Here is a 24,160-nt window from a genome sequence, read left to right as displayed (position 1 = left end):
GCCTTACAATTTGGCTCTAGGATTTCAGGGCAACAGAATATGAAATTGTTCTCAGGTGGATGTCGCAGGGGATGTGTTAGAGCAATGGTTCTATGGCAGGGTGTAGGGATGCTTTTTTTGGAATGTCATTGACCCTCGATCCGTGGAATGGTTTCAAGAGTGTAGGGTCTTTCGTAATGTGTGATGGCTCTTGTTCTTAGAGACAGTCTCAGCAACCATGAGATTCTTTGAATAAGTCAGTACTATGCACACTCTCTTTAAAACATTAGGGGAAGGGCAAAGGGTGAGACACGAGATTTTCTTCACCATCTTAAAATGGGAGAAAGATCATTGTTTGCTAGAGGAAAGGTGGGAGTTATTGGAAGTGATGCTGAAAGGGGGGCATAACACATAGACACAGCACTTTGCAGCAATGAATGATTGCTTGATGGTGGTCTTTTCCCTGTTGCAGTCCCCTTACCTATGTTCCTTCATGCCCCAAGAGTCCTGGCACTCATGCCAACTGCTGCCCATCTGCCATCTCATGCACCTTGCTGGTCCCCATTTATACCTTAAAAGTTTGTGTGCAGAGTCTAGTCTTCAAAGGAAGCAAATGCAAGCCAACAGGTGCGTTAAGCCAGGATCACCATGTGGGCACAAGAAGGATGTACAAAGACATCCTCCATGGAGAATCGCTACAGCTGGTTCACCATTACAAAAGTAAATAACTTATGAATTAAACGTTCTTACCTTACTACAACCATTGAAGTATACCACAGGAACAATAAATGGGGAGTGATGCTGTTGGGCTTCCTCTTTTGTAGAGTCATGGAAAGTGTGGTGACCAAAGCCATTTTGGAGGGGTGGGAATTCAAATTTTGGCTTAGGTGGACAAAGAAATGTACACATGAGCGAAAGCTCGGTGTGTGAGGACTGGGAGGAGGAAGATGGACGAGGAGTAATGAGGTAGATCCCAACTCTCACATGGGAAACCATTCCCAGACTGATGTTCTCCTGTCTCCAATGTGGGATCGACCTTATAAGTGTAGGAGGCTGGACTGGCTTGTAGTGAGTACCAAGGGGTACTTGCACCTTGCACCAGGCCCATTTATCCCTTATTAGTGTATAGGGTGTCTAGCAGCTTAGGCTGATAGATAATGGTAGCTTAGCAGAGCAGCTTAGGCTGAACTAGGAGACGTGTGAAGCTACTACAGTACCACTTAGTGTCATATGCACAATATCATAAGAAAACACAATACACAGTTATACTAAAAATAAAGGTACTTTATTTTTATGACAATATGCCAAAGTATCTTAGAGTGTACCCTCAGTGAGAGGATACGAAATATACACAAGATATATATACACAATAGCAAAAATATACAGTATAGTCTTAGAAAACAGTGCAAACAATGTATAGTTACAATAGGATGCAATGGGGAAACATAGGGATAGGGGCAACACAAACCATATACTCCAAAAGTGGAATGCGAACCATGAATGGACCCCAAACCTATGTGACCTTGTAGAGGGTCGCTGGGACTATTAGAAAATAGTGAGAGTTAGAAAAATAACCCTCCCCAAGACCCTGAAAAGTGAGTGCAAAGTGCACTAAAGTTCCCCTAAGGACAAAGAAGTCGTGTTAGAGGAATAATGCAGGAAAGACACAAACCAACAATGCAACAACTGTGGATTTCCAATCTAGGGTACCTGTGGAACAAGGGGACCAAGTCCAAAAGTCACAAGCAAGTCGGAGATGGGCAAATGCCCAGGAAATGCCAGCTGCGGGTGCAAAGAAGCTTCTACTGGACAGAAGAAGCTGAGGTTTCTGCAGGAACGAAAAGGGCTAGAGACTTCTCCTTTGGTGGACGGATCCCTCTTGCCGTGGAGAGTTGTGCAGAAGTGTTTTCCCGCCAAGAGAATGCCTGCAAGCCTTGCTAGCTGAAAATCGTGCGGTTAGTGTTTTTGGACGCTGCTGTGGCCCTGGAGGGACCAGGAGGTCGCAAATTGGACCAGGAGAGAGAGGGGACGTCGAGCAAGACAAGGAGCCCTCTCAGCAGCAGGTATCACCCGGAGAAGTGCCAGAAATAGGCACTACGAGGATGGGTGAAACGGTGCTCACCCGAAGTCGCACAAAGGAGTCCCACGTCGCCGGAGACCAACTTAGAAAGTCGTGCAATGCAGGTTAGAGTGCCGTGGACCCAGGCTTGGCTGTGCACAAAGGATTTCCGCCGGAAGTGCACAGGGGCCGGAGTAGCTGCAAAAGTCGCGGTTCCCAGCAATGCAGCCCAGCGAGGTGAGGCAAGGACTTACCTCCACCAAACTTGGACTGAAGAGTCACTGGACTGTGGGGGTCACTTGGACAGAGTCGCTGGATTCGAGGGACCTCGCTCGTCGTGCTGAGAGGAGACCCAAGGGACCGGTAATGCAGCTTTTTGGTGCCTGCGGTTGCAGGGGGAAGATTCCGTCGACCCACAGGAGATTTCTTCGGAGTTTCTGGTGCAGAGAGGAGGCAGACTACCCCCACAGCATGCACAATCAGGAAAACAGTCGAGAAGGCGGCAGGATCAGCGTTACAGAGTTGCAGTAGTCGTCTTAGCTACTTTGTTGCAGTTTTGCAGGCTTCCAGCGCGGTCAGCAGTCGATTCCTTATCAGAAGGTGAAGAGAGAGATGCAGAGGAACTCGGCTGAGCTCTTGCATTCGTTATCTAAAGTTTCCCCAGAGACAGAGACCCTAAATAGCCAGAAAAGAGGGTTTGGCTACCTAGGAGAGAGGATAGGCTACTAACACCTGAAGGAGCCTATCAGAAGGAGTCTCTGACGTCACCTGGTGGCACTGGCCACTCAGAGCAGTCCAGTGTGCCAGCAGCACCTCTGTTTCCAAGATGGCAGAGGTCTGGAGCACACTGGAGGAGCTCTGGACACCTCCCAGGGGAGGTGCAGGTCAGGGGAGTGGTCACTCCCCTTTCCTTTGTCCAGTTTCGCGCCAGAGCAGGGCTAAGGGGTCCCCTGAACCGGTGTAGACTGGCTTATGCAGAATTGGGCACCTCTGTGCCCAACAAAGCATTTCCAGAGGCTGGGGGAGGCTACTCCTCCCCTGCCTTCACACCATTTTCCAAAGGGAGAGGGTGTCACCACCTCTCTCAGAGGAAGTTCTTTGTTCTGCCATCCTGGGACAAGCCTGGCTTGACCCCAGGAGGGCAGATGCCTGTCTGAGGGGTTGGCAGCAGCAGCAGCTGCAGTGAAACCCCAGGAAGGGCAGGTTGGCAGTACCAGGGTCTGTGCTACAGACCACTGGGATCATCGAATTGTGCCAACAATGCCAGGATGGCATAGAGGGGGCAATTCCATGATCTTAGACATGTTACATGGCCATATTCGGAGTTACCATTGTGAAGCTACATATAGGTAGTGACCTATATGTAGTGCACGCGTGTAATGGTGTCCCCGCACTCACAAAGTTCAGGGAATTGGCTCTGAACAATGTGGGGGCACCTTGGCTAGTGCCAGGGTGCCCTCACACTAAGTAACTTTGCACCTAACCTTTACCAGGTAAAGGTTAGACATATAGGTGACTTATAAGTTACTTAAGTGCAGTGTAAAATGGCTGTGAAATAACGTGGACGTTATTTCACTCAGGCTGCAGTGGCAGGCCTGTGTAAGAATTGTCAGAGCTCCCTATGGGTGGCAAAAGAAATGCTGCAGCCCATAGGGATCTCCTGGAACCCCAATACCCGAGGTATCTCAGTACCATATACTAGGGAATTATAAGGGTGTTCCAGTAAGCCAATGTAAATTGGTAAAAATGGTCACTAGCCTGTTAGTGACAATTTGGAAAGAAATGAGAGAGCATAACCACTGAGGTTCTGATTAGCAGAGCCTCAGTGAGACAGTTAGTCACTACACAGGTAACACATTCAGGCACACTTATGAGCACTGGGGCCCTGGGTTACCAGGGTCCCAGTGACACATACAACTAAAACAACATATATACAGTGAAAAAATGGGGGTAACATGCCAGGCAAGATGGTACTTTCCTACACAACCCCCCCCCAAACGAAGGACAATAAGACTAGCCATGACCTGATGAGTCTTCATTGTCTAAGTGGAAATATCTGGAGAGTCCATCTGCATTGGAGTGGCTACTCCCAGGTCTATGTTCCACTGTATAGTCCATTCCCTGTAGGGATATGGACCACCTCAACAATTTAGGATTTTCACCTTTCATTTGTTTTAGCCAAAGTAGAGGTTTGTGGTCTGTCTGAACAATGAAGTGAGTGCCAAACAGGTATGGCCTCAACTTCTTCAGAGCCCAAACGACAGCAAAGGCCTCCCTCTCAATGGCAGACCAACGCTTTTCTCTAGGGGTCAACCTCCTACTAATAAAAGCAACAGGTTGATCCTGGCCCTCAGAATTAAGTTGTGATAGGACTGCCCCTACTCCTAATTCAGATGCATCAGTTTGGACATAGAATTTTTTAGAGTAACAAGGGCTTTTCAGGACAGGTGCAGAGCACATGGCCTGCTTCAGCTCCTCAAAAGCTTTCTGACAGTTTGCTGTCCATAATACCTTTTTAGGCATTTTCTTGGATGTGAGGTCATTAAGAGGGGCTGCAATGGAGCCATAGTTCTAAATGAACCTCCTGTAATACCCAGTGAGGCCTAGGAAGGCTCTCACCTGAGTCTGAGTGGTAGGGGGAACCCAATCAATAATTGTTTGGATTTTCCCCTGAAGTGGTGCAATATGTTCCCCACCAACAAGGTGTCCCAGATAAACCACCTTACCCTGCCCTATCTGGCACTTTGAAGCCTTGATAGTGAGGCCTGCCTTTTGCAGGGCCTCCAAAACTTTCCATAGGTGGACCAGGTGATCATCCCAGCTGGAGCTAAAGACAGCTATATCGTCCAAATATGCTGCACTGAAAGCTTCCAGCCCTTGCAGGACTGTGTTCACCAACCTCTGAAAAGTGGCAGGTGCATTTTTCAAACCAAAAGGCATTACAGTAAACTGGTAATGTCCTCCAATGGTTGAAAATGCAGTCTTAGGTTTAGCATCTTCTGACAATTTGATCTGCCAATACCCTGCAGTCAAGTCAAAAGTGCTTAGATACTTGGCAGATGCCAGTGTATTTATGAGCTCATCTGCCCTGGGTATATGGTGAGCATCAGTTTTGGTTACCAAGTTGAGACCTCTATAGTCTACACAAAACCGCATTTCCTTCTTTCCATCTTTGGAATGGGGTTTTGGTACCAGTACCACAGGAGAAGCCCATGGACTGTCAGAGTGCTCAACTACTCCTATTTCTAACATCTTCTGGACCTCTTGCTTTATGCAGTCCCTGACATGGTCAGGCTGCCTATAGATCTTACTTTTGACAGGTAAACTGTCTCCAGTATCTATAGTGTGCTCACACCAAGAAGTGGTACCTGGCACAGTAGAGAAGAGTTCAGAGAATTGATCTAGGAGGTTTATGCAATTGTCTTTCTGCTCAGCAGTAAGACAACCAGCCAAAACTACACCTTCCACCAGAGCATCTTGTTCTGTGGAAGAGAAGAGATCAGGTAGAGGATCACTGTCTTCTTCCTGTCCCTCATCAGTTGCCATGAGCAGGGTGAGATCAGCCCTGTCATAGTAGGGTTTCAGGCGGTTGACATGGAGCACCCTAAGGGGACTCCTGGCAGTGCCTAAGTCAACTAAATAGGTGACTTCTCCCTTCTTTTCAACAATTGTGTGGGGTCCACTCCATTTATCTTGGAGTGCTCTTGGGGCCACAGGCTCCAAGACCCACACTTTCTGCCCTGGTTGGTACTGAACCAAAACAGCCTTCTGATCATGCCATTGCTTCTGGAGCTCTTGGCTGGCCTGAAGGTTTTTGCTGGCCTTTTTCATGTACTCAGCCATCCTTGATCTGAGGCCAAGTACATAATCCACAATATCCTGCTTAGGAGCTTTTAAAGGTTGTTCCCAACCCTCCTTTACAAGTGTGAGTGGACCCCTAATAGGGTGTCCAAAAAGAAGTTCAAAGGGGCTGAAGCCCACTCCTTTCTGGGGTACCTCCCTGTAGGCAAAAAGGAGGCATGGTAGAAGGATATCCCATCTCCTGCGGAGTTTTTCAGGGAGACCCATAATCATGCCTTTGAGAGTTTTATTAAATCTCTCCACCAGTCCATTTGTTTGTGGATGATAGGGTGTTGTGAACTTGTACGTTACACCACACTCCTTCCACATGGCCTTTAAGTATGCAGACATGAAATTGCTTCCCCTGTCTGATACTACTTCCTTTGGGAAGCCCACCCTGGAAAATATTCCCAGGAGGGCCTTTGCCACTGCAGGTGCTGTAGTGGTCCTTAAAGGAATAGCTTCAGGATATCTTGTGGCATGGTCCACTACCACCAAGATAAATCTATTGCCTGAAGCAGAAGGAGGGTCAAGGGGGTCAACTATGTCAACCCCTACCCTTTCAAAGGGAACCCCAACCACAGGCAGTGGGATAAGGGGTGCCTTTGGGGTGCCACCTGTCTTGCCACTGGCTTGACAGGTTTCACAGGACTTACAAAATTCCTTTGTGTCCTCAGACATTCTAGGCCAATGAAACAGGGGAACAAGCCTGTCCCAAGTTTTCATTTGTCCTAGATGCCCATCTAGGGGAATGTCATGTGCCAGTGTTAGGAGGAACTTTATGTACTCCTGAGGAATCACTAATCTCCTGGCAGCTCCAGGTTTAGGATCCCTATGTTCAGTGTACAAGAGGTTGTCCTCCCAGTAAACTCTGTGAGAGTCACTGACATCCCCATTAGCCTGTTTGACAGCTTGCTGTCTGAGACCCTCTAATGTGGGACAGGTTTGCTGTGCCACACTCAGCTCCTCTCTGGCAGGCCCCCCTTCACCCAAAAGCTCAGCAGTGTCTGCTTCCAGCTCCTCTGGTGTAGGTTCTGCACAGGGAGGGAATTCTTCTTCCTCAGAAGTAGAATCCACTGTAGAGGGAGGGATAGTAGGAAGTGGTTTGCTTCTACTAGCCCTAGCTTTAGGGAGCACTTGGTCCATTGTTCCAGGATCCAAGCTTCCCTGTCCTTTTTGCTTTTTGGCCCGAGCCCTTGTCAAAGCAAAAATATGCCCTGGGATGCCCAGCATTGCTGCATGGGCCTCCAACTCCACATCTGACCAAGCTGATGTCTCCAAATCATTCCCTAATAAACAGTCTACAGGTAAATCTGAATCTACCACAACTTTCTTTGGACCAGTAACCCCCCCCCCAGTTGAGATTAACAACAGCCATGGGGTGGCTAAGTGTGTTGTTGTGAGCATCGGTTACTTGGTACTGGTGACCAAGTAGGTGTTGTTCAGGGTGGAGTGGTAGTTTCTCTATGACCATAGTCACACTGGCCCCAGTGTCCCTGTAGGCCTGAACCTCAACACCATTTATTAGGGGTAGCTGCTTGTACTTATCCATATTAAGGGGACAAGCAACTAAGGTGGCTAAATCAATAGCCCCCTCAGAGACTAACACAGCCTCTGTGGCCTCCCTAACAAGGCCAACCCCAACTAAGTTACCAATAGTGAGCCCAGCTACTCCCTTGGATTGGCTATTAGTAGGTTTGCTCCCACCACCACTGCTATTAGTAGGGACACTAGGGGTAGCAGTAGGGGTTGTAGTGGTAGGAGCATTGGTGCTTTTCTTTGGACAACTGGGATCTGTTGTCCAATGGCCTTTTATTTTACATAAATAGCACCATGGTTTCTTTTCCTTGTTCTGATTAAAAGAGGATTTGGGTCCACCACCCCCACCAGAGTGTTTTTGTGGGCCTGATGAAGACTCATTTTTAGATGTGTCCCCACCCTTGTCAGAAGACTTACCATCCTTCTTTTTGTTGCCATCTTTGTCACCCCCTGTATGAACTTTTCTGTTCACCCTTGTTCTGACCCATTTGTCTGCCTTCTTTCCCAATTCTTGGGGAGAGGTCAGATCAGAGTCCACCAAGTACTGGTGCAACAAATCAGACACACAATTATTAAGAATATGCTCTCTCAGGATCAAGTTATACAGGCTGTCATAATCAGTAACTTTACTGCCATGTAACCACCCCTCCAAGGCCTTCACTGAATGGTCAATGAAATCAACCCAGTCTTGTGAAGACTCCTTTTTGGTCTCTCTGAACTTTATCCTGTATTGTTCAGTGGTTAAGCCATAACCATCCAGGAGTGCATTCTTAAGAACTTGGAAATTATTAGCATCATTTTCTTTCACAGTAAGGAGCCTATCCCTACCTTTTCCACTAAATGATAGCCATAGGATGGCAGCCCACTGCCTTTGAGGGACATCCTGTACAACACAGGCCCTCTCAAGTGCAGCAAACCACTTGTTAATGTCATCCCCCTCCTTATAAGGGGGAACTATCTTGTGCAGATTCCTGGAATCATGCTCTTTTACAGGATGACTATGGGGAATACTGCTGCTGCCACTATGGGTATCTAAACCCAACTTCTGTCTTTCCTTCTCTAGTTCAAAAGACTGTCTATCCAAATCCAGCTGTTGCTTTTTAAGATTCAGTCTGGTTTGTTCCACCCTCAACTTATTGAGTTCCCTCTCTAACATTCTGTCATCAGGGTTGGTGGGAGAGACATTCCTAGATACAGAGGTATGATGGGAATGAACAGAAGGAGACCTGTCCCTTACAGAAGCCACCATAACAGCTTGGCTAACAGAAACATTACTACCAGTATGGTGAGAATAAATGCTTTTGCTATGATGTGAGACAACACTATTTGTATGGTGTGGCTCATCATCATTACCAACTATGCTAGACTGTCTAGTAATGGGCAGGCTAGGAAGTTTCTTTCCTGAATCTTTTCCTGGGTGAGTCCCTGAATCAGATTGGGAACTATTAGGTACTTTTTCAACAGATGGGGCACTTATAGCCTTATCTTGTTCTCTAAGCATGTTAAGTAACAGTTCCAAGGAAGGATTCTTCCCTACACTCAAACCTCTCTCTATGCAGAGACTCCTTGCTCCTTTCCAGCTAAGGTGATCATATGCAAGTTTGGACAGATCAACATTTTGGCCTGTGCCAGACATTTTTAGAGAGAGTTAAAGTGATAGAAAAAAAAAAAAAAGTTTTCAGAACTTTTTAGAAAGACAGAAAAAAACTTTTTAAACTTTTAAGAACTTTTTGAAAGTTTAGAAGTACTTTTCAGCACTTAGAATAGAGTGAAAAGAGGAAATGCAAAACTTTTTGGCTATGTGTATATACACTGACCTTGTTTTGTATATTTTTCTCTTATGAAAAGTACAATGACAAGAGTGGTAAGTAGTCTTAAAGCACTTATCCCACCGCTGCACAACCAATGTAGGAAGCTGGACTGGCTTGTAGTGAGTACCAAGGGGTACTTGCACCTTGCACCAGGCCCAGTTATCCCTTATTAGTGTATAGGGTGTCTAGCAGCTTAGGCTGATAGATAATGGTAGCTTAGCAGAGCAGCTTAGGCTGAACTAGGAGACGTGTGAAGCTACTACAGTACCACTTAGTGTCATATGCACAATATCATAAGAAAACACAATACACAGTTATACTAAAAATAAAGGTACTTTATTTTTATGACAATATGCCAAAGTATCTTAGAGTGTACCCTCAGTGAGAGGATAGGAAATATACACAAGATATATATACACAACAGCAAAAATATGCAGTATAGTCTTAGAAAACAGTGCAAACAATGTATAGTTACAATAGGATGCAATGGGGAAACATAGGGATAGGGGCAACACAAACCATATACTCCAAAAGTGGAATGCGAACCACGAATGGACCCCAAACCTATGTGACCTTGTAGAGGGTCGCTGGGACTATTAGAAAATAGTGAGAGTTAGAAAAATAACCCTCCCCAAGACCCTGAAAAGTGAGTGCAAAGTGCACTAAAGTTCCCCTAAGGACAAAGAAGTCGTGTTAGAGGAATAATGCAGGAAAGACACAAACCAACAATGCAACAACTGTGGATTTCCAATCTAGGGTACCTGTGGAACAAGGGGACCAAGTCCAAAAGTCACAAGCAAGTCGGAGATGGGCAAATGCCCAGGAAATGCCAGCTGCGGGTGCAAAGAAGCTTCTACTGGACAGAAGAAGCTGAGGTTTCTGCAGGAACGAAAAGGGCTAGAGACTTTCCCTTTGGTGGACCGATCCAACTCGCCGTGGAGAGTCGTTCAGAAGTGTTTTCCCGCCGAAAGAACGCCAACGAGCCTTGCTAGCTGCAAATCGTTTGGTTAGCGTTTTTGGATGCTGCTGTGGCCCTGGAGGGACTAGGAGGTCGCAAATTGGACCAGGAGAGAGAGGGGACGTCGAGCAAGACAAGAAGCCCTCTCACCAGCAGGTAGCACCCGGAGAAGTGCCACAAACAGGCACTACGATGATGCGTGAAACGGTGCTCACCCGAAGTCGCACAAAGGAGTCCCACGTCGCCGGAGACCAACTTAGAAAATCGTGCAATGCAGGTTAGAGTGCCGTGGACCCAGGCTTGGCTGTGCACAAAGGATTTCCGCCGGAAGTGCACAGGGCCGGAGTACCTGCAAAAGTTGCGGTTCCAAGCAATGCAGCCCAGCGAGGTGAGGCAAGGACTTACCTCCACCAAACTTGGACTGAAGAGTCACTGGACTGTGGGGGTCACTTGGACAGAGTCGCTGGATTCAAGGGACCTCGCGCGTCGTGCTGAGAGGAGACCCAAGGGACCGGTAATGCAGCTTTTTGGTGCCTGCGGTTGCAGGGGGAAGATTCCGTCGACCCACGGGAGATTTCTTCGGAGTTTCTGGTGCAGAGAGGAGGCAGACTACCCCCACAGCATGCACAAGCAGGAAAACAGTCGAGAAGGCGGCAGGATCAGCGTTACAGAGTTGCAGTAGTCGTCTTAGCTACTTTGTTGCAGTTTTGCAGGATTCCAGCACGGTCAGCAGTCGATTCCTTATCAGAAGGTGAAGAGAGAGATGCAGAGGAACTCGGCTGAGCCTCTTGCATTCGTTATCTAAAGTTTCCCCAGAGACAGAGACCCTAAATAGCCAGAAAAGAGGGTTTGGCTACCTAGGAGAGAGGATAGGCTACTAACACCTGAAGGAGCCTATCAGAAGGAGTCTCTGACGTCACCTGGTGGCACTGGCCACTCAGAGCAGTCCAGTGTGCCAGCAGCACCTCTGTTTCCAAGATGGCAGAGGTCTGGAGCACACTGGAGGAGCTCTGGACACCTCCCAGGGGAGGTGCAGGTCAGGGGAGTGGTCACTCCCCTTTCCTTTGTCCAGTTTCGCGCCAGAGCAAGGCTAAGGGGTCCCCTGAACCGGTGTAGACTGGCTTATGCAGAATTGGGCACCTCTGTGCCCAACAAAGCATTTCCAGAGGCTGGGGGAGGCTACTCCTCCCCTGCCTTCACACCATTTTCCAAAGGGAGAGGGTGTCACACCCTCTCTCAGAGGAAGTTCTTTGTTATGCCATCCTGGGACAAGCCTGGCTTGACCCCAGGAGGGCAGATGCCTGTCTGAGGGGTTGGCAGCAGCAGCAGCTGCAGTGAAACCCCAGGAAGGGCAGGTTGGCAGTACCAGGGTCTGTGCTACAGACCACTGGGATCATCGAATTGTGCCAACAATGCCAGGATGGCATAGAGGGGGCAATTCCATGATCTTAGACATGTTACATGGCCATATTCGGAGTTACCATTGTGAAGCTACATATAGGTAGTGACCTATATGTAGTGCACGCGTGTAATGGTGTCCCCGCACTCACAAAGTTCAGGGAATTGGCTCTGAACAATGTGGGGGCACCTTGGCTAGTGCCAGGGTGCCCTCACACTAAGTAACTTTGCACCTAACCTTTACCAGTTAAAGGTTAGACATATAGGTGACTTATAAGTTACTTAAGTGCAGTGTAAAATGGCTGTGAAATAACGTGGACGTTATTTCACTCAGGCTGCAGTGGCAGGCCTGTGTAAGAATTGTCAGAGCTCCCTATGGGTGGCAAAAGAAATGCTGCAGCCCATAGGGATCTCCTGGAACCCCAATACCCTGGGTATCTCAGTACCATATACTAGGGAATTATAAGGGTGTTCCAGTAAGCCAATGTAAATTGGTAAAAATGGTCACTAGCCTGTTAGTGACAATTTGGAAAGAAATGAGAGAGCATAACCACTGAGGTTCTGATTAGCAGAGCGTCAGTGAGACAGTTAGTCACTACACAGGTAACACATTCAGGCACACTTATGAGCACTGGGGCCCTGGGTTACCAGGGTCCCAGTGACACATACACCTAAAACAACATATATACAGTGAAAAAATGGGGGTAACATGCCAGGCAAGATGGTACTTTCCTACAACCCACGGGAGATTTCTTCGGAGCTTCTAGTGCAGAGAGGAGGCAGACTACCCCCACAGCATGCACCACCAGGAAAACAGTCGAGAAGGCGGCAGGATCAGCGTTACAGAGTTGCAGTAGTCGTCTTTGCTACTATGTTGCAGGTTTGCAGGCTTCCAGCGCGGTCAGCAGTCGATTCCTTGGCAGAAGGTGAAGAGAGAGATGCAGAGGAACTCGGATGAGCTCTTGCATTCGTTATCTATGGAATCCCAAGAGACAGAGACCGTAAATAGCCAGAAAAGAGGGTTTGGCTACCTAGGAGAGGGGATAGGCTAGCAACACCTGAAGGAGCCTATCACAAGGAGTCTCTGACGTCACCTGGTGGCACTGGCCACTCAGAGCAGTCCAGTGTGCCAGCAGCACCTCTGTTTCCAAGATGGCAGAGGTCTGGAGCACACTGGAGGAGCTCTGGGCACCTCCCAGGGGAGGTACAGGTCAGGGGAGTGGTCACTCCCCTTTCCTTTGTCCAGTTTCGCGCCAGAGCAGGGCTAAGGGGTCCCCTGAACCGGTGTAGACTGGCTTATGCAGAATTGGGCACATCTGTGCCCAAGAAAGCATTTCCAGAGGCTGGGGGAGGCTACTCCTCCCCTGCCTTCACACCATTTTCCAAAGGGAGAGGGTGTAACACCCTCTCTCAGAGGAAGTCCTTTGTTCTGCCATCCTGGGCCAGGCCTGGCTGGACCCCAGGAGGGCAGATGCCTGTCTGAGGGGTTGGCAGCAGCAGCAGCTGCAGTGAAACCCCGGGAAAGGCAGTATGGCAGTACCAGGGTCTGTGCTACTGACCACTGGGATCATGGGATTGTGCCAACTATGCCAGGATGGTATAGAGGGGGCAATTCCATGATCATAGACATATTACATGGCCATATTCGGAGTTACCATTGTGAAGCTACATATAGGTAGTGACCTATATGTAGTGCACGCGTGTAATGGTGTCCCCGCACTCACAAAGTCCGGGGAATTGGCCCTGAACAACGTGGGGGCACCTTGGCTAGTGCCAGGGTGCCCTCACACTAAGTAACTTAGCACCCAACCTTTACCAGGTAAAGGTTAGACATATAGGTGACTTATAAGTTACTTAAGTGCAGTGTAAAATGGCTGTGAAATAACGTGGACGTTATTTCACTCAGGCTGCAGTGGCAGGCCTGTGTAAGAATTGTCAGAGCTCCCTATGGGTGGCAAAAGAAATGCTGCAGCCCATAGGGATCTCCTGGAACCCCAATACCCTGGGTACCTTAGTACCATATACTAGGGAATTATAAGGGTGTTCCAGTAAGCCAATGTAAATTGGTAAAATTGGTCACTAGCCTGTCAGTGACAATTTGAAAAAAATGAGAGAGCATAACCACTGAGGTTCTGATTAGCAGAGCCTCAGTGAGACAGTTAGTCACTACACAGGTAACACATTCAGGCACACTTATGAGCACTGGGGCCCTGGTGAACAGGGTCCCAGTGACACATACAACTAAAACAACATATATACAGTGAAAAATGGGGGTAACATGCCAGGCAAGATGGTACTTTCCTACAATAAGTAATTCTTGTGACTAGGAAGGGCAGGAGTTGGGGCCAGATGTATGAAAGCCTTTTTCCAGTCTCAAACAGCCCATTGGGGCATTTGCGACTGAGAAAAGGCCTTTCCCCATGTAACAATCCTATTCTGCAAGTTGGTAACCTGTTACCACCTCGCAGAATAGGTTTGCGAGTCACTATTAGGAAGGGGCGTGCCAAGGGCGTCCTTTCCTCATAGCGAGTAGCAGGAGGATGTAAGATTATTTTGCAACTGTGAATGCAGTCGCAAAACAATCTCAGTTACCACCAACTTTAAGTTGGTGGTAACCCATTCGCAAACATTAAAGAGTCCACACGGCACCCCTTCCCCTTTGTGAATGGAATCAAAAATATTTTTTTCAGAGCAAGTAGTGGTCCCACAGACCGCTGCCTACTCTGAAAAAATTAAAATAAAATGTTTCATTTTTTTGTTTGAAATGCATCACATGTTCCTTTAAGGAAAACGGGCTGTATTTAAAAAACTTGCTTTATTTAAAAAGCAGCCAACGACATGGTGGTCTCCTGTCCCCAACAGGCCACTATCCCTGTGAGTGCGGCCATTCCCAATGGAGTCGCAAATTGTGACCTACCTCATGGATATTGATGAGGTAGGTTTTTGCGACCCCATTCGGAATCTCTAAATGTGTCTGAGACACATTTGTACATTTCATTTTGCGCGTCTCTATTTGCAACTCGTAAAAAGTCACGATTAGAGACTTGCAAATTGAAATGGTCATACATCTGGCCCTAATAGTAATAGAAATTGCTGGTAAGTAATCCACCTGAGAGATCTACACTGGCTCCCTGTCAACAAGAGGATCACCTTTAAACTCCTCATCCATGCTCACAAAGCACTCCACAACGCCGGCCCTGCCTACCTCAACGAGCAACTCACCTTCTAGACTCCTAACCGTCAACTCCGCTCCACCAACCTCGCCCTCGCCACCGTTCCTCGCATCCACCGAACTACAGCAGGTGGAAGATCATTCTTCCACCTCGCCACCAAGACCTGGAACTCCCTCCCCATCCACCTACAACAGACCCAGGACCGGCTGACCTTCAGGAAACGCCTCACGACCTGGCTGTCCGAGCAGTAGCATCTCTCCCGCCCCCTCCCACTCCTCAGCGCCTTAAGACCCTAGCGGGTGAGTAGCGCGCTCTACAAATGATTGATTGATTGATTGAGCATTAGCTCACACCTATTGTAATACACTGACACGGAACACAATTAAACATGGCAGTTCTGTGAATAACATAGCCTTTTGTTTTTCCCAGAAAGGACATCACATGTAAGTAGTCATTAGAAAGTGGAGTCAAAGCAGACCTCCAGCAATAGGAAACTGCTTTTTCAGGTTTTTAAAATGAAATTGCATGTTTCCCTTCAATTCTGCACTGAACAGAGTTCTACAAATACCAACACATACAAACAGAAGTGCATATGCAAAGCTTTTATCATTAAATGATGTTCACAGTCACAGTGCATTATATCGAAATGGTAGTGAGGGTTTACCACACGGCGCTGACAGTGTACCTCAATCTTGATATAACAAGTGCATTGTCCGTGTATGCCTACCCAGCCCCTCCTAGGATCCTCATTCTATACATGCGGAACGGCATGATACTGTTTCTCTTCTCCCCTTGCACAGCTCTTTTGAAAGTCCCTCCATCCTTATATAGAGGGCACCTTCGCTTCCAATCAATAAAGCCCTCAGCAGCTCTGCCAATGCTCCTCCATCCTGACTTGTCAAACAGCCGGAATTTACACTTTTAGAACTCTTAGGGGCATATTTATGAAAAGTGGTGCATCATGTCATGATGCGCCACTTTTCTTACGCCCCATTGCGCCCCCCTAATGCCACCATGTGTGTGCCGTATTTAGTATACGGCGCACGTTAGGGAACTAGCGTCAAAAAATGTGATGCTAATTTGGCGCTTTGCAGTATTAGTGCCAAAAAAGTTTATGCGATCCTGCAAAGTGAAAGGAGTCCTATTGAAAACAATGGGAGCGTCATTTTAACGCCTGCCTGAGGCAGGCGTTAAAAATGACTCTAAAAATGAGATTTCACTGCGCCATTTTTCTGGGCCTCCTAACGCCGAATGCCCCCCTTGCATACAATATGCCTGGCGCAAGGGTTTACAAAGTGGTGCAATTTGTGCATTGCGCCACTTTGTAAATATGGTGCTGTGTTTTTGCCAACCTAACGCACAACATTAGTGTGAAAAGAATGACACTAATGTTGCTCAAGGTGGCGCTAGGGGCTTCTTAAATCTGGTCCTTGGTAATCCTCTTTCTGTGTACCTCAGTTTGATCGCTGGACACCCTGCTGTTACTGACATGCCTTGTAGGTCTGTCAATGCATTATATTCCCTGCATGCACACTCCTCAGGCGTTACACTGTTACTGACAACCTTCTCATGGCTCTGCTAATGCACCTCATTTCTGGATAATGGAACTCACTGCCTGGTGAACTGACAAGCGTCAAGCATCCTGAGTTGTGCGGCACAAGCTGGGAGTCTCTCCAGCAGACTTGCATTCACCCTCTGAACACAAGTTGTGAAAAGGTGCCCTTGTGGGCCAGCCTTTGTTGACAAGGTAAATGGGGTGATGAGGCTGCCAGACCAGCTGCCCTCCAGTAACTGGCTTAGGAACATGTTTCTTTAGAGGTGCTAACAGGAGGATATGTGAGCACCAGCAGTGAAGGGGCCCTAAACCAGCAGGGTAGATGTCCCAGAACCTTAAATGCTGTCAGAGGGCACCATCACATCTGCCCAGTGCCTGTTGAGTGCACCATTGAAACAACCACCTATACATCACTTACCGATGCTCCAACACTGCAAAGTGCTGACATGCAAGACTCTAAGGACCCTCATCCACAGCAACAGATCATGCCCGCAGTCTTGGCATCGTCCTTGACAGAAAGCTCACCATGCATAGCCAGATAAGTGCAGTCTCCTCCGCCTGCTTCTTCACCCTTCACATGCATTGTATGATCTTTCAGTAGCTTCCCATCAACACCAGATCTACTTTCACTCAAGCCCTTGACACCAACCGCCTGGACTATGGCAACACAGTCTATGTAGGAATCAACTCTCACCTCCTGAAGAGACTGCAGACAATACAGAATCCAGTAGTGAGATTCATCCTTGACCTCCCCAAGTGGGCCCACATCATCTCCCACCTCAAGAGGTTCCACTGTCTATCACCACCAGAAGAGATGTCAATTCAAGCTGCTGATCCATACATACAAAGCCCTGCACAACCAAGGACCAGCATACATCAACCATCACCTGAACTTCCACCAACCCACCAGACACCTGACTTCCACCTCCATATCCCTCGCTTATACCCCCTGCATCCGCTGAAGCAACGGTGGAAGGTGCTCCTTCGCCTATCTCTCTCCAAAATCCTGGAATGACCTCCCCCTTCACCTCTGGACATCATCCTCGCTGCTTGAATTCAGGAAAGGACTCAAGACCTGGCTGTTCAAGTGACCCATCCCCTGCAGCAGGGTTATCAGAGCCTGGATACCCTAACGGGTGATAAGCTGTGCTCTATAAATCCTGTTTGATTGATTGATAAGAGCACCTCTCTTGTCACAGCCCAACACCAAAAGCCTTCCTACATTGACCCACCCAAATGACAACACCCTTCCAGCCAAGCGCTGCCCTACCGTGTAGCACGCTACCCGTCCGATGATGCGATTTGGCACCTCGCAGCGCAGTATGAAGCACAATACAAACACAAATATTGTCTTATACCGAGCCTTCTGGTCACATCATAGGTGGAAAGTAAAAGTGTTGAGCTGTAGTCAAGGGGTAAATGTGGTAGAACATGTGAATTAAGCCTTTATGGACAAAGTTTTCATGAAAATTGCAAAGTTCTGCATGATCGCAAAAACTTCCCGGTGCATGAAAATTCCTGAAAAAATATTTTGGGAGGAAGAATTTTCTTTCCAAACTATCCAAAGTAAATTTTCCTACTAAAAGTGAGTTTTTGAGTTGTACTTTTTTTTGTGTTTTTTTTTTTTTCTTAAGCCTCTGAAGACATTCTTGGTTGCAGTTTAACCTTTGCAGAAGAAACACTTGCAACCACTCCAATTTTAATATCATGCTGTTTCAATGATGCACAGGGGGTGACGACTGACTACCCATAATGTGCGCATGGTCTAAGAGTGACCATGAGGGTTCTTGGAGTCCCCTAAAAAAGCCTTTAATTTGAGGGCTTCTGGTATTACTATCAACAAGATGGTTATGACTGTGAATAGATATTTGTATCCTGAGTGAGGCCTACAGAGTTGTCCATAAGTGTCATTTCTTGAAGCCATGTGCAAAGATGCCTTCCTTCTTATCTTACAATGGTCTGGTTTGGTGAATCTAAAAGATACCACGGACATTATGGCTTATTTTTCATGCAGCTCTTAAAGGTGTGGGATAAACATTGCTGGTACAGCACATGTGTCATAAAAGCAACTTTAAGGTTCCTGCGAGAAATTCTCTGCTCAAATCATTCTTACAAAAGTAAAAATTCCACAAAAAGTGTAAAAAAATAAAATAAATAAAAAATAAAATGATTCTAAATAAGGAAATTTCAGTTATCGAGGTCAACAGTAGATTGTGTTTGCATTAAAAAAACAAGGGAAAAAACATCTCCACCGCCTAATCAAAGTGGAATTTGTGAATTCGAGAATGCCCCTGTTTTCTGCGCCCAGCTAGGTGAATCCTGGCAGCTGCACCTGTCCTGGATGGAGGACGCCTCAACCTAATCGGTTTCACCAGTTCCCTGGTATGTTGCTCCCATTGTGTCAGGAGAGCTCCCAGCCTGCTCTCGCTAATGCTAGCCCCGAGCTGGGCACTTAGAGCTGAGAAACACCATCTCGCGTACGGTCTCCGCAGGGATGATGCCTCCAACAGGTGCAAAGGTCCCTGTTAGCAAGATGTCTCCTTCTCAAAGCTTCTAGGCAAATCCAGACTGACAAGTAACTGTTCTCTGCTCCGGCAGGCTCAGGTCGCGATGCATAATTCATGCGTTTTGCGCCGCAAGCGGCCATCGAAATACCTGCAGCTTTCATTGGCTTGTTCCTTCCGGAAGATTTAATAATCGGTGACATGTCCTGGTACCTCAGTCACTCGAAGTTTAGCTCTTATATCATCTCAGGGAGGTCCTCCGGGAGATGGGGGTGTCGCGGACGCGTGTTCAGCTCTGACACAACCTAAATCCATTTTTTTTCCCTCTAACATTTTTTTCTCTGCAATTGGTTAAGCCCTGGCCTTTGTGAGGGAGCTGAATTTAGTGGGGTTCGTAGAGTTGAGTGGGGTGCATGGGCTTACCACTCGATACTGCTACAGTCAGCGGGCTTCTCCATGCTTTTAAATCCTGGGCGCGTGACGCTTCTAGCTTTTCCCTCTTAAAAAAACACATTTTTTTGTGTGAAAGCTATGTCAATTTTTTCATTTTGTGAAATGCAACTGCCCAGTACCTCACATGAAAATTGAACGTGAGGTTATGCCTTGCATACAAAAGTCACATGAGGCCCCGGTGGGGGCAGGGGTGGTTTCTTCGCAATGGCCATGGAGGGTCGCCCCCCCAGCTAAGCCAGGAGCTGAAAGATAAAACAATATTTAATTATCATTTTATCTTTCAGCTGGTGGCTCATCCAGTAGCGTGTGAAGGGAGGGGTGGGTCTGGGCCACGGGAGGGGGTGGGGGAAGCGGAGGGAGTGCACCTAAGTCAGTGCTTAATTTGTAAATAAAGAGGTGCGCATGCCCAAAGCCCCCCTTTTAAACATGCGGCTGCTGCAATTAAATGTGTGATCACAGAATACCGAGGCAGCTTAATCCTGAAGCCATCTCGGGCCTCTTCAATCCAAATAAAGCCACTCCCTGTCCCCTTCAGCTAACTCTTGCAGCTTTTTACATTCTCCCTTTGTGACGCTTTTTTGCATTTCCCTTCCTCCGCCTTTGCCATATGTGTCTTTTGCTCACAGCAAATGCTTAAGGCAGAACAGCAAGCCCCGGCCCTCAAAAATAAGTGCCGGTGCTCAGCACCGGAAACAACAACCACAAATTAAGCACTGACCTAAGTCCAGCCAAATACACATCTGCACTTAGGTTCAGCACAGCCGGGCTGGAGAAACTGCACAGAACCCAGGGTTGTCTCTGAGCGACAGTTCAAGCTGCTCAGACCAATCCTGATGCTGCTTTCATGCTAGCTTTAGCATGAAAGCAGAGCCAGGATTGCTGGGGAGCCTGTGCAGGTGTCCCAGGGACACCAGAAGAGGATCGAGGCAGCAGGTGGTGACGGGATGAGGTACGTTTTTTTTTTAAAAATGATTTTTTATTCCCTTCCCCTTGTCCCTCTCCTTTACCCGTCCCTCCCCTTGAGACTTGCGGTGGCTGCCGCTGAGTGGGGGACCGATTAAAGCAGAACATGTCTCAGGGCTGTGTCTCACATGCATTAATAGAATAGTCCTCATCAGGGCCGTGGCTCCACGTGGGGTGTGTTCAGTTGGTATACAAGCAAAAACAATATTTTATTGTAAATAGTTGGGTACAAGTGCTTTCAGTGGGGAATAGTAAAGTGTTTGTCAGGTTTCAAATAGGAATGTTGCATGTCCAAACTAACAAAAAGACACACACTCTCATCTTGGTTTTGAAGGCCTTAAACATGTTTATTCTTTTTACAAATGTTTTTAGTGCCCCTAACCATCTGCTGTCCCGCCCCCCCAACCCCGCTTGCTCAGGTTCTGCTTCTCCTATATTGTGTTTTAACAAAAAATTTCAGGGTTGTTGTCAGGAAATCTGAAACTCACACCCTTCCAATCTCATTGACAAAGCTGCGACCCTGGTCCTATTGGAAGAAAGACTGCACAAAAAGCACAACTGCTTTCAAAGCAAATTAGTATGCAAACTACACGAACCCCCCTGTAAGGAAATGCCTCCTTGGCATGGTTGCCCCCTGACTTTTTGCCTTTGCTGATGCTATGTTTACAATTGAAAGTGTGCTGAGGCCTGCTAACCAGGCCCCAGCACCAGTGTTCTTTCCCTAACCTGTACTTTTGTATCCACAATTGGCAGACCCTGGCATCCAGATAAGTCCCTTGTAACTGGTACTTCTAGTACCAAGGGCCCTGATGCCAAGGAAGGTCTCTAAGGGCTGCAGCATGTCTTATGCCACCCTGGAGACCTCTCACTCAGCACAGACACACTGCTGGCCAGCTTGTGTGTGCTGGTGAGAACAAAACGAGTAAGTCGACATGGCACTCCCCTCAGGGTGCCATGCCAGCCTCTCACTGCCTATGCAAGTATAGGTCAGTCACCCCTCTAGCAGGCCTTACAGCCCTAAGGCAGGGTGCACTATACCATAGGTGAGGGTACCAGTGCATGAGCATGGTACCCCTACAGTGTCTAAACAAAACCTTAGACATTGTAAGTGCAGGGTAGCCATAAGAGTATATGGTCTGGGAGTCTGTCAAACACGAACTCCACAGCACCATAATGGCTACACTGAAAACTGGGAAGTTTGGTATCAAACTTCTCAGCACAATAAATGCACACTGATGCCAGTGTACATTTTATTGTAAAATACACCACAGAGGGCACCTTAGAGGTGCCCCCTGAAACTTAACCGACTGTCTGTGTAGGCTGACTAGTTCCAGCAGCCTGCCACACCAGAGACATGTTGCTGGCCCCATGGGGAGAGTGCCTTTGTCACTCTGAGGCCAGTAACAAAGCCTGCACTGGGTGGAGATGCTAACACCTCCCCCAGGCAGGAGCTGTGACACCTGGCGGTGAGCCTCAAAGGCTCACCCCTTTGTCACAGCCCAGCAGGGCACTCCAGCTTAGTGGAGTTTGCCCGCCCCCTCCGGCCACGGCCCCCACTTTTGGCGGCAAGGCTGGAGGGAACAAAGAAAGCAACAAGGAGGAGTCACTGGCCAGTCAGGACAGCCCCTAAGGTGTCCTGAGCTGAGGTGACTCTAACTTTTAGAAATCCTCCATCTTGCAGATGGAGGATTCCCCCAATAGGGTTAGGATTGTGACCCCCTCCCCTTGGGAGGAGGCACAAAGAGGGTGTACCCACCCTCAGGGCTAGTAGCCATTGGCTACTAACCCCCCAGACCTAAACACGCCCTTAAATTTAGTATTTAAGGGCTACCCTGAACCCTAGAAAATTAGATTCCTGCAACTACAAGAAGAAGGACTGCCTAGCTGAAAAACCCCTGCAGAGGAAGACCAGAAGACGACAACTGCCTTGGCTCCAGAAACTCACCGGCCTGTCTCCTGCCTTCCAAAGATCCTGCTCCAGCGACGCCTTCCAAAGGGACCAGCGACCTCGACATCCTCTGAGGACTGCCCCTGCTTCGAAAAGACAAGAAACTCCCGAGGACAGCGGACCTGCTCCAAGAAAAGCTGCAACTTTGTTTCCAGCAGCTTTAAAGAACCCTGCAAGCTCCCCGCAAGAAGCGTGAGACTTGCAACCCTGCACCCGGCGACCACGACTCGGCTGGTGGCGATCCAACACCTCAGGAGGGACCCCAGGACTACTCTGATACTGTGAGTACCAAAAACTGTCCCCCCTGAGCCACCACAGCGCCGCCTGCAGAGGGAATCCCGAGGCTTCCCCTGACCGCGACTCTTTGAATCCTAAGTCCCGACACCTGGGAGAGACCCTGCACCCGCAGCCCCCAGGACCTGAAGGACCGGACTTTCACTGGAGGAGTGACCCCCAGGAGTCCCTCTCCCTTGACCAAGTGGAGGTTTCCCCGAGGAACCCCCCCCTTGCCTGCCTGCAGCGCTGAAGAGATCCCTAGATCTCCCATTGACTTCCATTACCAACCCGACGCTTGTTTCTACACTGCACCCGGCCGCCCCCGCGCTGCTGAGGGTGAAATTTCTGTGTGGGCTTGTGTCCCCCCCGGTGCCCTACAAAACCCCCCTGGTCTGCCCTCCGAAGACGCGGGTACTTACCTGCAAGCAGACCGGAACCGGGGCACCCCCTTCTCTCCATTCTAGCCTATGTGTTTTGGGCACCACTTTAAACTCTGCACCTGACCGGCCCTGAGCTGCTGGTGTGGTGACTTTGGGGTTGCTCTGAACCCCCAACGGTGGGCTACCTTGGACCAAGAACTAAGCCCTGTAAGTGTCTTACTTACCTGGTTAACCTAACAAATACTTACCTCCCCTAGGAACTGTGAAAATTGCACTGTGTCCACTTTTAAAACAGCTATTTGTGAATAACTTGAAAAGTATACATGCAATTTTGATGATTTGAAGTTCCTAAAGTACTTACCTGCAATACCTTTCGAATGAGATATTACATGTAGAATTTGAACCTGTGGTTCTTAAAATAAACTAAGAAAAGATATTTTTCTATATAAAAACCTATTGGCTGGATTTGTCTCTGAGTGTGTGTACCTCATTTATTGTCTATGTGTATGTACAACAAATGCTTAACACTACTCCTTGGATAAGCCTACTGCTCGACCACACTACCACAAAATAGAGCATTAGTATTATCTATTTTTTACCACTATTTTACCTCTAAGGGGAACCCTTGGACTCTGTGCATGCTATTCCTTACTTTGAAATAGCACATACAGAGCCAACTTCCTACATTGGTGGATCAGCGGTGGGGTACAAGACTTTGCATTTGCTGGACTACTCAGCCAATACCTGATCACACGACAAATTCCAAAATTGTCATTAGAAATTCATTTTTGCAATTTGAAAGTTTTCTAAATTCTTAAAAGACCTGCTAGGGCCTTGTATTAGATCCTGTTTAGCATTGTCTTTTAGAGTTTAAAAGTTTGTTAAAAGTTTGAAATTAGATTCTAGAAACAGTTTTAGATTCTTTAAAAAGTCTTCCAACTCTTAGCAAAACAATGTCTGATACAGAGATGAATGTGGTGGAACTCGACACCACACCTTACCTCCATCTTAAGATGAGGGAGCTAAGGTCTCTCTGTAATATCAAAAAAATAACCATTGGCCCCAGACCTACCAAAATTCAGCTCCAGGAGCTGTTGGCAGAGTTTGAAAAAGCCAACCCCTCTGATGATGACCTCACAGAGGAAGAAATTAGTGACTTGGAGGCCAATGTCCCTCCTCCAGTCCTAAATAGGGAGAACAGGACCCCTCAAGTCCTGTCTCCAACTGTGTTAGTCAGAAATAGTGAGTCCCTCACAGGAGGGTCCCACATTTCTGAAATCACTGAGGATGCTCTCAGTGAAGATGACCTCCTGTTAGCCAGGAT

Source organism: Pleurodeles waltl, chromosome 11 (genome assembly GCF_031143425.1).
Source record: "Pleurodeles waltl isolate 20211129_DDA chromosome 11, aPleWal1.hap1.20221129, whole genome shotgun sequence".
NCBI lineage: Eukaryota > Metazoa > Chordata > Amphibia > Caudata > Salamandridae > Pleurodeles > Pleurodeles waltl.
Note: the sequence above shows the minus strand (reverse complement) of the source record.